The following is a 14,351-nucleotide window of genomic DNA, read 5'->3' as shown; positions in this document are numbered from 1 at the left end:
GACGTTTTATATCATAGGCTGCCTATTGTCATATAGATTACAGAGGACATGGTGCATGGAGAGTTTCACACAAGATAAATGTTTGTAATGCACTCATCAGGCAATGAGCCAAGCTATGGTATGTACTCTACATGAGTGAACAAAAATATCACTCAGTATGTTTTTAAATTCTACATATACCCCTTCTTTCCTTATTTTGTGTATGAATTATACAAATGACAACAGAGTTAAGTGTCAGGACTCCCATACTAAACACTGTCCCTCACCTCACTTCTATGTATACTAAAGTGATGATGACTAAGCTTTTTAGATTTGGCTTTTGAAATTAATTTCTCTCTTTCCTTTTTCAGAATGGCACACCTCTCCCCCCTCCTGTCCCCAGCAAACCATAGGCCCCTCCCCTGGCCCCACCCACCTCATCTTCATCTTCCTCATTCTCCAGATTCACCATGGGCACCTTCTCTGGCAAGGCCCGTCCCATGACCCTCATGCCGCCAACGCCGACAAAAGGCAACCGCTCTCTCGGCCACAGATCGTTGCTGCCAACTCCATCTTCTGCATGTACGACCGTCCTGTGAACCACCTGTTCGGTTCTGACCCACCATCATCTGTCTGCCCCCTCCCCCTCTCTCTCGCTCTACCCACCAAGCCCAAACCGGAGGCACCCCTCCTCACCCCCACAACCAGCCATGGTGCACCCTTTCACGACCCACCTCCGCCCATGACGAAGCAGCCTGCCGTCAACGCCAACCACACGCCACCGCTCCCTCGCCCACAGATCGTAGCTGCCAGCTCCATCCACTCCATGTACCCCTTAGCAGAGCACGCCAGGGGGAGGGGCCACAACAACACAGGTGAAAGCACGCTGCTCAGAGCGCACCCCAGAGGTGAGTGGCATTGCTGCTGTCCAATCAGAATCAAGGGTTTTAGGGGCAGGAGTGAGACCTAGAACAGCAAAAGGTCCTGGTCCTGGTCCTGGTATTGAGAACTCAGGTCTAGGCCAGATCAAATCCTGCATTGGTTACTGTGTAAGGAGTCTACTCCAATTTGTGTGTGCACACAGACAGAGCGCCCCGCATGGAGTTGAGGTGGAGCAGAGGCAGGAGGAAGGGGAGGAGGATGAAGAGGAACTGACACCCCCATCCTCGACGACTTGTCATGCCATCTGAGGATTTTTTGGCTGTTTAGTCTTAATGAGATTCTTAAAAGACAGCTCTTTGCTATCCTCCTCACTGTATGTCACATGCTCAGTCACAGAGGTCTCCAGGCAGGACCAAGGGCCCCGTCTCCTCCCCGCTCCCCAGCATGCTGCTTCTGGTCGTGGGCTCCCTCTCCTGCACCTCCGCCCCAGCTCCAGTCTTCCCGCCAGCCTCCCTCTGATTCCCAAGCCAGCCCCAGCCAGAGCCCCAGCTTCTGCACCCCTCCCGAGCCCTGCAGGCATGGGAACCTGTAGTTAAGACCTTCACAGCTCCAGCCATCATAGATCCACCCAGTACAGTAGGCATCTGTAGTTAAGACCTTCACAGCTCCAGCCATCATAGATCCACCCAGTACAGTAGGTTAACCGGTGCTCTGTGACATAACGTTTAGTTGAGTTTATTTACACAGTTCAACTTAAATAATAAATGTGAACAGGGCAACACACAAGTCCAAAGATGAAAAAAAAAACTGGTACCTGATAAAGGGACCACTGACTGTGAGTCACACTATATATAATTGCCATGTACAACATGATTCCAAAATAGGTGTGCCATCAGGTGAGGGGTGTAAGCTGTGATGTGCAAATGTCACATGTTACAGATGTTCTCATCTGCACAATTGGCAACTGGTCAAAGTCATCTATTAAGAGCAATACAGATACACTGTAGCTAGGCAAAAGATGTGGAGATGTTATTTTAATTTCCTGGAGTGAGATAAGTCAGCAGTGCACATAGGTGGCCCTCAAGCACCTGCCCTTATGTCATTTTATATTTAGTTTTTTTTTTTAAGTATTAACTATGGCACCAAATTTCAATGAAAGGCGTGGTGTAACTTTGCCTGCCAACTACATTTGGTTTCTAATTCAGCAAGACAGCATGAGCCCTTGCATGAGCCCTTGCCCCTCCCCCTTCCCTTCACCACAACTGTAGTTACCGCACACTAATAAAGCACCCTGCATAGCAGCATGCAACTCTCCCTAACTAACTGTCATTGGTGACAGCCAGCTAACAACACTGTGCCCCAAGCCCCCAGGTTTGTCACTGTTGTGAAATTAAACCACTATTAAAACATATTTATGCTGGCTGCAATAGGCCAAGTAGCCAAACATAGACAATAGCCTCTCCACTAGCCCTCCATTAAACTTAACAATAAACAAGCTAGTCTGGACAAAATAACCAAGTCAATGAAAACAAGTGAACTCTGCTAGTTCCTTTGTCAGGCAACTTATACGTGTGACAAGTCAATATGGACATCATGGTTAATAGTGATGCTGAGATGGGTTGAGGAGGCAAAAGCTGTAGTCGAGCACAATTATTGTTGCTTTGTAATAATAATAAGCAGAAACATTAATAGATTGTTTGACTAGCATAGTCCAGCAATAAATCACACTAGTTGGCTTTTGCATGTTATTGCACAAGCTCAGAAGCTATAGCAGTTCACAGATAGAGCCCGTAGCCATGGTAACCTGACCACAGACCCTTTTCACAGGAAATCCTCTCTGGTGAGGCAGCGACAGTTTGTCTGTTGCCTTTCAGTATATGGCGTTAAATTACCCTGCATGTTATTGTTTACATGTATTTACCTAAAATCTTATACTATACAACCCCTCGAAATTACATTCTCAAATGAGATCACTTCATATATAAACAGGTAAGATTTGCATGACACCATTCTTTCTTGCTTCACAACATGAACAACATCCATTTAGTCGTCATGCAATCCCCCCGAGTGGAGCATGGAACATATGTTTTGCCGTAAATTGCAACAATATCACTTTTAAGAGCAGTGCAAAGTATTCCCTTACTTCAACAGGTTTGCCAACGTTTTAATATATCTTGTAAAGTAATACCACAGCCTCTTGTATATTCCTGTCTTGAAGTACACATTTTTACATCAAGTGGCTGAAAAATAGTGAAATGTTTCTTATCTTACTTCAGTTTTCAGTGTTCTAGACGCCGAGGTTCAGGACGTGTATCAAACCCTCACAGAACATTTCAGTGTGAGAGGAAACACCCACACGTTTCCTATCAACAGTCTAGGGGAGGGGCAATTTGAGAGACACTTATCTAGTGGCTGAAGGTTTAATGCGTCATTTGTCCTGTCTATAATTCATAGTTTTATTATTAACTACTACAGATGCGCTCATGGCTTGTAGATATTATCAAATAAAATGTATCAGTATTGTATTAATTAGCCTATTATTCTTTCCTGCTCTCTCCCTGACCATAGTCGCAGATTAGGGGGGGGGGGGGGATCTTTTGTTTACTGCACCAGGGCCGAAGTGTTCTATATTCTTAACTACAGGATTAACTCCCTTTCCCTTCCATCTCCAGTTGATGAGCAAATTAATGGCAACTTGATTTGGTCCGAGGATTTATTCTCCACACTGGTTTCACAGAGTTCTACGTTACAGCAACATCACTTTTCTCCGGTCACTACATATATACTCTCTCTCGCTCTCTTTCTCTTTCTCTCTCTCACGCTCTCAAGCAGTCTCTCTCTCTCTCTCACGCTCTCTCTCTCATGCTCTCTCTGGGAGGAGCTTTGAAATTTGTTCAAAGTGGGGAATGACAGAATAAGTTTGAGAACCACTGGTGTATGTAATCACGCTCTCTCTCTCGCGCGCGCTCTCTCTCTCTCTCTCACGCTCTCTCTCTCTATCTCTCTCTCTCTCTCTCTCTCCCTCTCTCTCTCTCGTGCGCATGCGGAGCAAGTGGGCGGAGTTCGAGTGTGTGAGCGTGTGAGTGTGAGCGGTGCGAATTGTGGCCTCCTGCCAATGTGTGCTTTTTCTACCTTTTCTATCTTTCTTGCTTACTTGTTACACTTTATTTTTGTATGGGTGTTTTAGTTTGTTTGTTTTTGCTTACAGTTAAGTTTGGGTGGTTTGGTTTGGAGTAGTTCGGTTTTTGTTTTCTTTGCCAAGGCGTCTGTCCCTACCTGGGATCATGGCGGCCTTAGGCACGGGAATGTTTGGTTCTTTAACAAGAAGGCATGCCGTTAAGATATCAGCAAAAGCCAGCGTGGAAGATTGTTCTCTGGCTGTTGGTGTTTTGGTCGGTCACGACAAAATTATCTCTGCAGCCCGTATGAACAAGGCAGTTGTTTTATTTCTTGAGACGGTAGAACTGGCAAATCAAGTGATTGATACGGGAATAGTAATTGATGGTTCCTTTACCCCTGTGCTCTCTTTATCAGCACCCTCTAAAAAAGTCATCATTTCAAACATTCCGCCTTTTATTAAGGACGAAATCCTCATTGAAGCTCTATCCCGTCATGGCAAACTAGTATCACCCATTAGAAAGATAGCGATTTCCAGCAGCAATCCCCTCCTTAAACATGTTGTGTCTTTCAGGCGTTTTGCATATATGATCATGAAGGATAACAAGGATGTAGATATTACTCTGAATGTGCCGGTGGAGGGGTTTAATTATTCTGTGTATGTATCATCCTGTCTGATGAAGTGTTTTGGCTGTGGCCAGACTGGTCACTTAGCGCGTGCTTGCCCAGACAGAATGAATAGTACTCCTGCTACGGAGGAACTTAATATCGAGCAAGCCCCCAGTGATAACGATCCCAAGAATGGAGAATTCACCGAAGTTACTAGTGTGCCAAATAATGGGGAAAGTGCAGAAGTGAATGTTGCTGCGACAGAAGGAGAGGGGCAGACTTCCTCAGTCGGGATAAGCCCCCCGCAGAATTCCCCTGATGAGCCAGCGGTGGAAGGTACATCCCAAGCTGAGACTGAAGGCGCAGTTTTTTCACAAACCATAGGAAATGATTATTTTACGGATGAGATGGATGCAGAGGATGAGAGTTCTCAATTGGGAGTGGAGGATGACTCTAAAGTTTTTAAAGATCCAAGCGTGCTCATCAAAACTCGTAAGCGAACACAAAGCAATGACTCTGCAAAATCAAAAAAGTTGAAGCCTGCGCAAAGCACAATTAAAACTACGGTAGAAAGCGATTTCGAGTCTGACTGTAGTGTGGATTGCAGCTTGCGCCAGAGTGGCTATACTACTCAAGACTACACCGTAGAGGACATTAAAACATTTCTGAGTGAAACGAAGAACCTTAGAAATGTTCATATTGACGATTTTTTCCCTGATATTGAACAGTTCATGTCAAAAACAAAGCGGTTCATTTCGGACGGGCTTTTTTCTAACACTGAGGTTTACCGTTTAACCAAGTTTCTCATGAAGTTAAATACCCTTCTCGGGAAAAACAGTAAATCAAAGAAGGCAGTCCCAAAACAAGCAGCAAAATGATTGTAAATATACTGTTTCTTTTGTGATCATGGGTGATTTTCGTGTATTTCATGCTTACACTATGTTCAATGAAGCCAAGATGACTAATGTCATTGCTCTGTTTCCTGCCCTGGTAAAAGCTTATGAGCTAATGCAAAATCTTGAAACATTTAAGGATGTATGGTGTGTCAGAGTAGTCTGCACTGTAAAAGAAAATGAATTGCATTGCTCTCTCTCTCTCTCTCTCACGCTCTCTCTCTCTATCTCTCTCTCTCTCTCTCTCTCTCTCTCACGCTCTCTCTCTCTATCTCTCTCTCTCTCTCTCTCTCTCTCTCTCTCACGCTCTCTCTCGGAGGAGCTTTGCGCTTCAAAGTGGGGAATGACATAATAAGTTTGAGAACCACTGGTGTATGTAATCACTAGCGGTAAATAACGGAAAGGACTTTGTTTACTTATCACAAACACATATACTCTATGGGATTCACTGTGATAACTTAATCAAAGTTGCCATCTGAAATCTGATTACATTACTCCTTCTTTCCAGCCTTCTTTTCTGTCATAATTGTCTGAATCATACCTACATTACCGATTAGTTTCAGATATTTAGGCCAGAGATATTAAGCTAAGAAGTATGCAAACCTGATCAAGGAGGAAAGACTATCATTTGATTTTGCCAGAAATGCACACTCTAAATACACACTTACATACATACAGACACAGACACAGATACAGATACAGACACACAGACACACAGACACACACACACACAGACACACAGACACACACACACACACCCACCCACCCACACCCACACACACACACCACACACACACACACACACACACACACACACACACACACACACACACACACACACACACACACACACCTGTCTCTCTCATTTAGACTTCTGCTGATAAATTATGTCTGCAATAATCCAGTGTTGCACGACTTATCACTGCGGAGACAAAACAAAGCAATACCGTTTGTTTTTGTCCACTCCTGCATATTAGTGTCCTCCTCTGATAGTAACCCTATTATTCTGCCAGTCACAGAAATCACACTTATCATGAAGTAACTGTCTATCAATGAATACTACACACTCGACATTGAATTCACATGAGCACATACATTAATTTATTTTGTATTATTATTATTGTTAAGTTTCCTTTACTGTTTTACCACGAACCCTGGACACCTACTGCAGACCAATGGGGAAAGCATGTGACTTGAAGTGAAACCTGGCATCATGGGAGTTTAAGTCTTTCTTCCCCTTCTTATCACGACAGGCTACATGTTTATATCCATGCGCATTAACCTATTAAAGAACAGCATATTAATGTTCAAAGTTTAGGTTGTTGTTTGGAACGTGGAAAACGGGATATGTTACACAGCTACATGTATTACCTTCGCACTTCTACGTAGGCTCCCTAGACGTAGCGCCGTTCAGCATTCCGCCATAACGACTTTTCAGTTTTACTTGGATTAAAGATAATGTCCTTGATTTTGGCGAAAGGTTGTTCATATATCAGCTAAACAAAGTTACACCATCCCCTTTCCTTCCCAGAGCCATGACTGTGTAGGTTGCGAACACGAGTTTTGAGCACACACACAGGACGAACAGCTAGATCACCATGAGAGGCAATTCGCTCAATTTGACATAAAACTTCTATTGGATTAGAGTCAAGGCTGGTAGGCTAGCTTTAATTGTGAATTCTGCAGATGCTTGGGTTCAGTGTACTTACCTTATTGAGTAACTCAAACCGTTAGAAGCTCCATATTTCGATTTAAAAACGGAGGTTAACGGTTACACTATGCGTTCAGCCCAGATTCTCAACGGAACTCATCGAGGCAAAAATCGCTCCCGATAAAAGATAAGTTACAAATCCGAAATATCTCGAACACCAACCGAAGTCTCCAAATTAAGTCCTTAATTAAAATAAACAGTCATTGACAGTTAATGCATTGATTGTGCTTACCTTAAATCAAGGCGGTTGGCACTTTTGGAGTATGACACAGCTTCCTTAACTCCAACTGTTTACTTTCGATGTCACTTCCTTGGGGGTATTCAAAGTACGTAGTTGAGTGACAAACCTGGCTAAGTTAAGAGTTAAACCTCCTAATGGAATTTTCAACTCTTCTTATTAAATTTGAAGACGTAGCACTATGTTGTTTTGCCTAGTTCATTGTCCAATCTATGTTCATAATTATAATTTTTGTCAAACTATGAAAAACATTAATCCATATACGGCCTACTTATCATACACTACATGCATGAATGTGTTCAATACATTTGAAACTGTCATTCAAATTGTGTGTGTGTGTGTGTGTGTGTGTGTGTGTGTGTGTGTGTGTGTGTGTGTGTGTGTGTGTGTGTGTCATTATTCCATTTGCTTCTCCTGTTAGAAGGAAACAATGCAATCTAGCCAGTCAAATGCTGATTAACTGAACACAAGCAGTGTTGTACATGTGGTGTATTGGTAGAGGCCACACACATTAGTTGTGCTCCTGCTCTACTTGGAGCTGGAGCTGAGATGTTCTCTCTGGGATTAGCTTGTGCCACTGAGATGTCCTGTCCACCCCTCTCTCTCCTCTCTTTCTCCCTCCATCTCTCTTCCTCTCTCTTTCTCTCTCTCCCCCACCAGGACCACTCTACACTGTGTTACCTTGTGTAGGGATGTGTAGGTGTGTGAGTTCCTGATGGAATCCTGGTGTGTGTGGAGATGGAGGAGGGATACACCTAGTGCCCACAGTTCCTCTACGGTCAGTATGTTTGTGTTTGCATGCCTGTATATTTCAGACATTTTTTAAAGTGAAATTCTGTTAAAAGATTAATCCATATGATTTACTGTAAAATACATCAGTGTGTCATGATGACAAAGACTTTCTATGTCATAGGCTGCCTATTGGCATATAGATTACAGAGGACATGGTGCATGATAAGTTTCACACAAGATAACTGTTTGTAATGCACTCATCAGGCAATGAGTCAAGCTATGGGATATACTCTACATGATACCCTCTCTTTCCTTATTTTGTGTATGGATAATATTAATGACATCAGAATAAAGTGTCAGGACTCTCATACTAAACCCTCCCTCACTTACTGTTACTCACTGGTTAGGGTTTCGGGCTGGTAACCGGAGGGAGGCCGGTTCGATCCCCGACCAGTAGGTAAAATGTGGGCGGGGGAAGTGGTAGAGCACTGCTCTCCCATGCCCACATCCACGGCTGAAGTGCCCTTGAGCAAGGCACCTAACCCCGATCACGGCTCCCCGGGCGCCGCTGAAGGCAGCTCACTGCTCCGGGTTAGTGTGCTTCACTGTGTGCCTCACTGTGTGCTTCACTACCCTGGATGGGTAAAATGCAGAGACTAAATTCAGAGTGTGTGTGTGTCACTATCTCTGCCGTTAAAACAGTCACTAGTCACTAGGGCTCCATTTCCACTTCACTTCCTCTTTTCTATATTATGTATACTATAGTGATGATGACTAAGCCTTTTAGATTTGGCTTTTGAAATGAATTTCTCTCTTTCCTTCTTCAGAATGGCAAACCTCTCCCTCCTCCTGTCCCAAGCTAACCCAAAACCCCTCCCCTGGCTCCACCCACCTCATCTTCATCTTCCTCATTCTCCAGATTCACCACGGGCACCTTCTCTGGCAAGGCCCGTCCCGTAACCCGCCTACCACTAAAGCCAACAACACGCCACCGCTCTCTCGGCCACAGATCGTTGCTGCCAACTCCATCTTCTCCATGTAGGACCGTCCTGTGAACCACCTGTCCGGTTCCGACCCACCATCTTCTGGCCGCCCCCTCCCCCTCTCTCTCCCCCCCAAGCCCAAACCGGAGGCACCCCTCCTCACCCAGCCATGATGCACCCTTTCACCACCCACCTCCGCCCATGGCGAAGGAGCCTGCCGTCAACGCTGTAAGATTCATGATCAAGCAGCTGCTGTGACCACCAGCAGAATACCCAAAATGGTTATCTTATCATGGTCACAAAGAGAAAGTCCCACACTGGATTTCCTCAGACACCTGGGGTCAGGAAGCAAACTGAGGTGTGAGTGACTGCAATTAATCATAGTATGGGAATGGGGGAGGCCATTGAGAACCATCTCAGACAGAGAAACCAGATTATCATATACCACAACAAAAGGTTGCCAGACCTGTTTGCATTACAAGCCTAGCTCATTTACATTAGAGGCCTAGGAGTGGTCTTAAAACAGTATACATGCCTAGAATTGTGAAAGCTTGTTATTCAGTCCTACACAGCTGAATCCGGAGTAAGGCTGCTTCGTCACTGTACATTACTGGAATAAAGATTGCTGCATCGGAAACAAAGAAACCTCCTTCATTTCTTACAATTGGCGAGCCAGCCCATCTTGCAATTTCAAAAAAAAAAGAAGAGGGGAATTGGTAAGTATTCTACCAAAAAAAAACTTTTTTTTCAGGAAATTTGCACGTTTAAAACAACCTAGAAAGGAGGTTTAAGAATAGAAATGATCTGTTTCATGTCTTTATTCCATTAATAAGCAGGAGGTGTCTGGCTGTGGGTTAGCTCTGTGCAGTTTTTCTAAAGTAACTGAATCAGCCCGAAGTAGTGTGGTAATAGAATTGTATCAGAAAACCTAAAGTAATTGAAACAAAGGCCAGACTGTGAAAACGTTTTTTTTTTAAGTAACTGAAACAAGTAGCTGAAAAGTAGTGTGGTTTAGGCACTAAGTCCTGTTGCCTAAGGCAATTTCAAGAACACATACTGTTGTGCCTGACGGACAGAGGCATAATTATTAACCGGTGTATTGGTGAGTGTGAGAAACTAGTGTAGTAGTCAGCCCGACGAATTGTGGCATAAATTGTCTGGATAATAGCCAGTAGTTGAACATGAAGCATCATAGACATACATTCAGATTTTACGGCACAAATCCATAAGCTTGTGATAGGATCCGACTTAACGGGAAAGATAAATCATTTGAATTTCAATTGTGCGGTTGACTGTTGAAAGGCGCTATTTCATTGTTGAGGACGGAAACGTCATAGCCTAGCCAATACGTGACATAAGAAGCATAATACCAAGATTGATTGACATAAAACGGAGATTGTTGTTGTTAGTTTTTTTTTGTTTTAACTTTAGAATGGAAGATATTATTGTTCAATACATCAGGAAACACGGTTCGCATGGAATATTTGACGGAATAGAGAACGCAGAGGATAAGCCCTACGAGTGGGCAGGGTCCCGGTTCGAAGATTATTCCAAGATACCAAAACACAAAAAAGGGAAAGTTGCAAATGCCCTTCAAGGACTTCTTGCCACATACAAAGTGACCAAGAAAAGATTAGACGACGTAGAAGCAAAGAGAGACCTACTGAAAGAAGAGAATAATTCACTCTTATCACGTCTTAATGACGGCTTGGCACACATAGAAAATCTTCAGATTACTGAAACGCTTTTGAAAAGAGAAAATGGGCAGTTGCAGAAAGAAATGGAAACTCTCATGGCTAAAAACAACTTGTTGAAATCATCAGTGGAAGTGTTGTCAGGTGAGTTAGATTTGGTGGTACATAGGGTTAGCCAGTTCTCCATTAGCACATCTGATATTGACAGCAGCAATGCCGTCAATGAGGAATGTTGCAAGAAACAGTCAGGTTCACAGGATAGTCAATGCCAATATTCAGGTGTCACGGTAAAGTACCCAATGGCACCAATTAACTCCACCATTGTGCGGAATGGAGCAAGTGAGGAGGTTATGTCACACACCATAAAATGGCTTAGCCCCTCAGAGTTAGCAGTAGTGGTACAGAGTGTGGGAATATTTGAACCTGGGACACAGGATCCTGTAGAATTTCTATCCAGTCTGGAGAACTGCGTGGACATATACAGATTGACAGATTTTGATGCTTGTGTTGTGTTGAGCCTGTGCCTTCCATCTACATTATCAAGAGCCTTGACAGATAAAGTGAAGAATAGGATGGGAAATAATCAGGACCGAAAAAAAGCACTACTGGAGGTTTTGGGGATTGCAACTGTCAATCCAGAGAAGTTAGCAGAGGTGGCAATGACAAAAGGAGAACATCCCGCAGCTTTTGCACATAGGTTACTGGAAGCTTTCACGACGTACAGTGGTAACCCTGACATCATGACTGAGGATATTGGCTATAAATATGCTTTGATCAACAAGAGTGATCCCCAGACTCGCTCTGCCATAGAAATGTTTGTGACTCATCTCTCAGGCTATGACGAAATTATTGCTAAAATGACACAATTTTACAACAATCAAGCCACTTCTAAGAAATCACACCCCGCTACAGTTGTAGGATGTAAGCTTGCCCAGCAGAACAGGAGACAAAGAGGGCCAGAAACCAGTTCGTCTAGTTGGCAACACAGAGGTAATGGCTTCAGGAGAAGCAATCCAGTGGGTGTTATATGCTATTCATGTGGAGAAGATGGGCACATTGCAAGACACTGCCCTGGTAGTGGGGGAAGGTATGAACACTATGTTTGTTATGCATGTGGAGAACAGGGTCACATTGCAAGACATTGCCAAGACAGAGTGGGAAGACATCAAGGCATTGACTGTCATTCATGTGGAAAAGAGGGACACATAGCAAGGAACTGCAGAAATCAGAACAGATCAGAAAAACGGAATGTTGTTTGTTTTTCTTGTGGAAAGAGTGGACACATAGCCAGAAGTTGTAACTCTTCACAGACAACAAGGGACAACTATCAAGAACTATTTCACAAAGTACATAGTCTACAGAGTCAACTGACATTGCATCAAGACAATAGACCACAAGAGGAACCTATTAACACCTGGCCAGACAAATCACTGCTTGAAGAGAATGGCTGTAACTCAGACACAAGTAGCCAAAACATTGGGATTCCAAATGATGCTGATAGTAGCACACTTTGAAAATGTGTGCTGTATCAAAAAGGGGGGAGTTTATATTTGTAATCCTGTTTTAATGTTGTGTTTTGATTAAGTTTGTGTTGTAATGCGGTGTTTTGATTATGTTTGTGTTGTTGATACCTGTTGAATGTGTGGACATTCTTGTGGGGAAAGGGGGGGGCAACATTATTTCTTTTCTTTTATACAAAATTTCAGACACCAGATGACTAACCCAATGTAAAGGGATACCACTTGTGGAAATGGAACCTGTGGGGCCGGAGTCCACTTGAGTGACCACAGCGCCAAGGGTCAAGAGGATTGAGGTGTGGAAAAGGGCCACCACAAAGCAGAACTGGGACCAACAAGAAAAATCCAGACGGCCACCACACAACAGATTTCTACAGACCAGGGGCCGTATTCACAAAGAATCTTAGGGCTAAAAGTAGCTCATAAGTGGCGAATTTAGGAGAAACTCCTAAAAATAATGGGCGTGTCAGTCTTAAATTTAGGACTCCTATTTTTTTTTACTAAGAGCAATTCACAAAATATTTTATCCCTAAAAGTAGCACCTAAGTCTAGGACAGCTTAAAACTCCTCGTGAGGACTCCTAAGTCACTAAGACCTATTCACAAAAAGTCTTAAAATGGCTGAAGCCAGACGTAAGGTGTTGGAGACAATGAACGACTCTGAATTGCTGAGAAGATATCGTTTAAACCGTGAAGGCATCAACATTTTACTAGAATTAGTGCGGGATGCAATCACGTCTCCAACTATCCGAAACAACCCAATCAGTCCGGAAATGAAATGTTTGATAACATTAAGATTTTTGGATTTTTCACAATCATGGATATTGTTGCGAAGTGGCCTGGATCTACTCACGATTCGCGCATTTTAATGGAGAGCGGTCTGCGCCTTTTTGAGCGGCACCATGTACCTGCTGAATGCCACTTGTTGGGTGACAGTGGTTATCCATGCAAGACATGGCTTTTGACACCCTTCCTCAATCCACAACCGGGAGCACAGTTGAACTACAACATGCAAGTATACGCATGAGGCCTATTTTGGTGACACAATACCTGTAGCCGCGACGGCTCTTTTAAAGTCCACTCCGCAATCTCCATCCTACATTGTGACTGGAGCGCATACCACCGCTTCTCGCAGTCATCGACAGAGCGACACACGGCAGGGAATGAAGCATTTATGTTAACACATATGTCCTCCCATGCCTCACGCATAGTTTGCAGGGTGCTTTAATTATTACTTCTTTGATTTCATGCAATTTCCGTGTTTTTTTCGGCAATTTCTCTTTCTCTTAACGTGCAAAGCGTCATTCTCGTTGGATGCACAAACTTGTCATCATGCGTGTGCATTCTGCTAAGTGCACTGTCCATAACTATTTAATATGACTTTATTTGAAGCCTAGGTTATTCTCTTATTTTCTGTTGATTTAGTGGGATCGTTAGGGGGATGTTAGGACTGAGTTTTGAATGAGAGCGCCTGTCAGCAACCAATCACCGTGCGCACCACTTCTAAACTCGTGCATGAGGATCGACGTCATCCATAGCAACGGAGTTTTTATCTTAAGCTTAGGAGTTGGTTTTATCCTTAGTATGAGTAGGTCTCAGAGCCGTTGTGAATCACTTTTAAGAAATTACTCCTACGTAAAAGGTTTTAGCGCGAGTTAGGAGCACTCCTAGTGGTAAGATAAAAGGCTTTGTGAATACGGCCCCTGGAATCCAAAGGACCTGAGACCATACATGGATCTGAGATCCACAAGCCCAGAGATTCACCTTAAGATATTGACTGATGGAACGAAATGGACCACAACTGATGAAGACAATAAAGAAAGCAACCCAATGAACAATCAAAGATCTCGACACTTTTCAGAGCTTCATCTGCTGAAAGGTGAAAGGCACACTCAATAGAGTGCATGGACAAGAAAGACAATGAGAGATTCAGAGAGCGTCTTCTCTGAAATTTGAGAAAGTGATTTCTCCAGGACAAATATGCATATCCACAACTG

This window comes from Sprattus sprattus, assembly GCF_963457725.1.
Source record: "Sprattus sprattus genome assembly, chromosome: 1".
Taxonomy (NCBI): domain Eukaryota; kingdom Metazoa; phylum Chordata; class Actinopteri; order Clupeiformes; family Clupeidae; genus Sprattus; species Sprattus sprattus.
Note: the sequence above shows the minus strand (reverse complement) of the source record.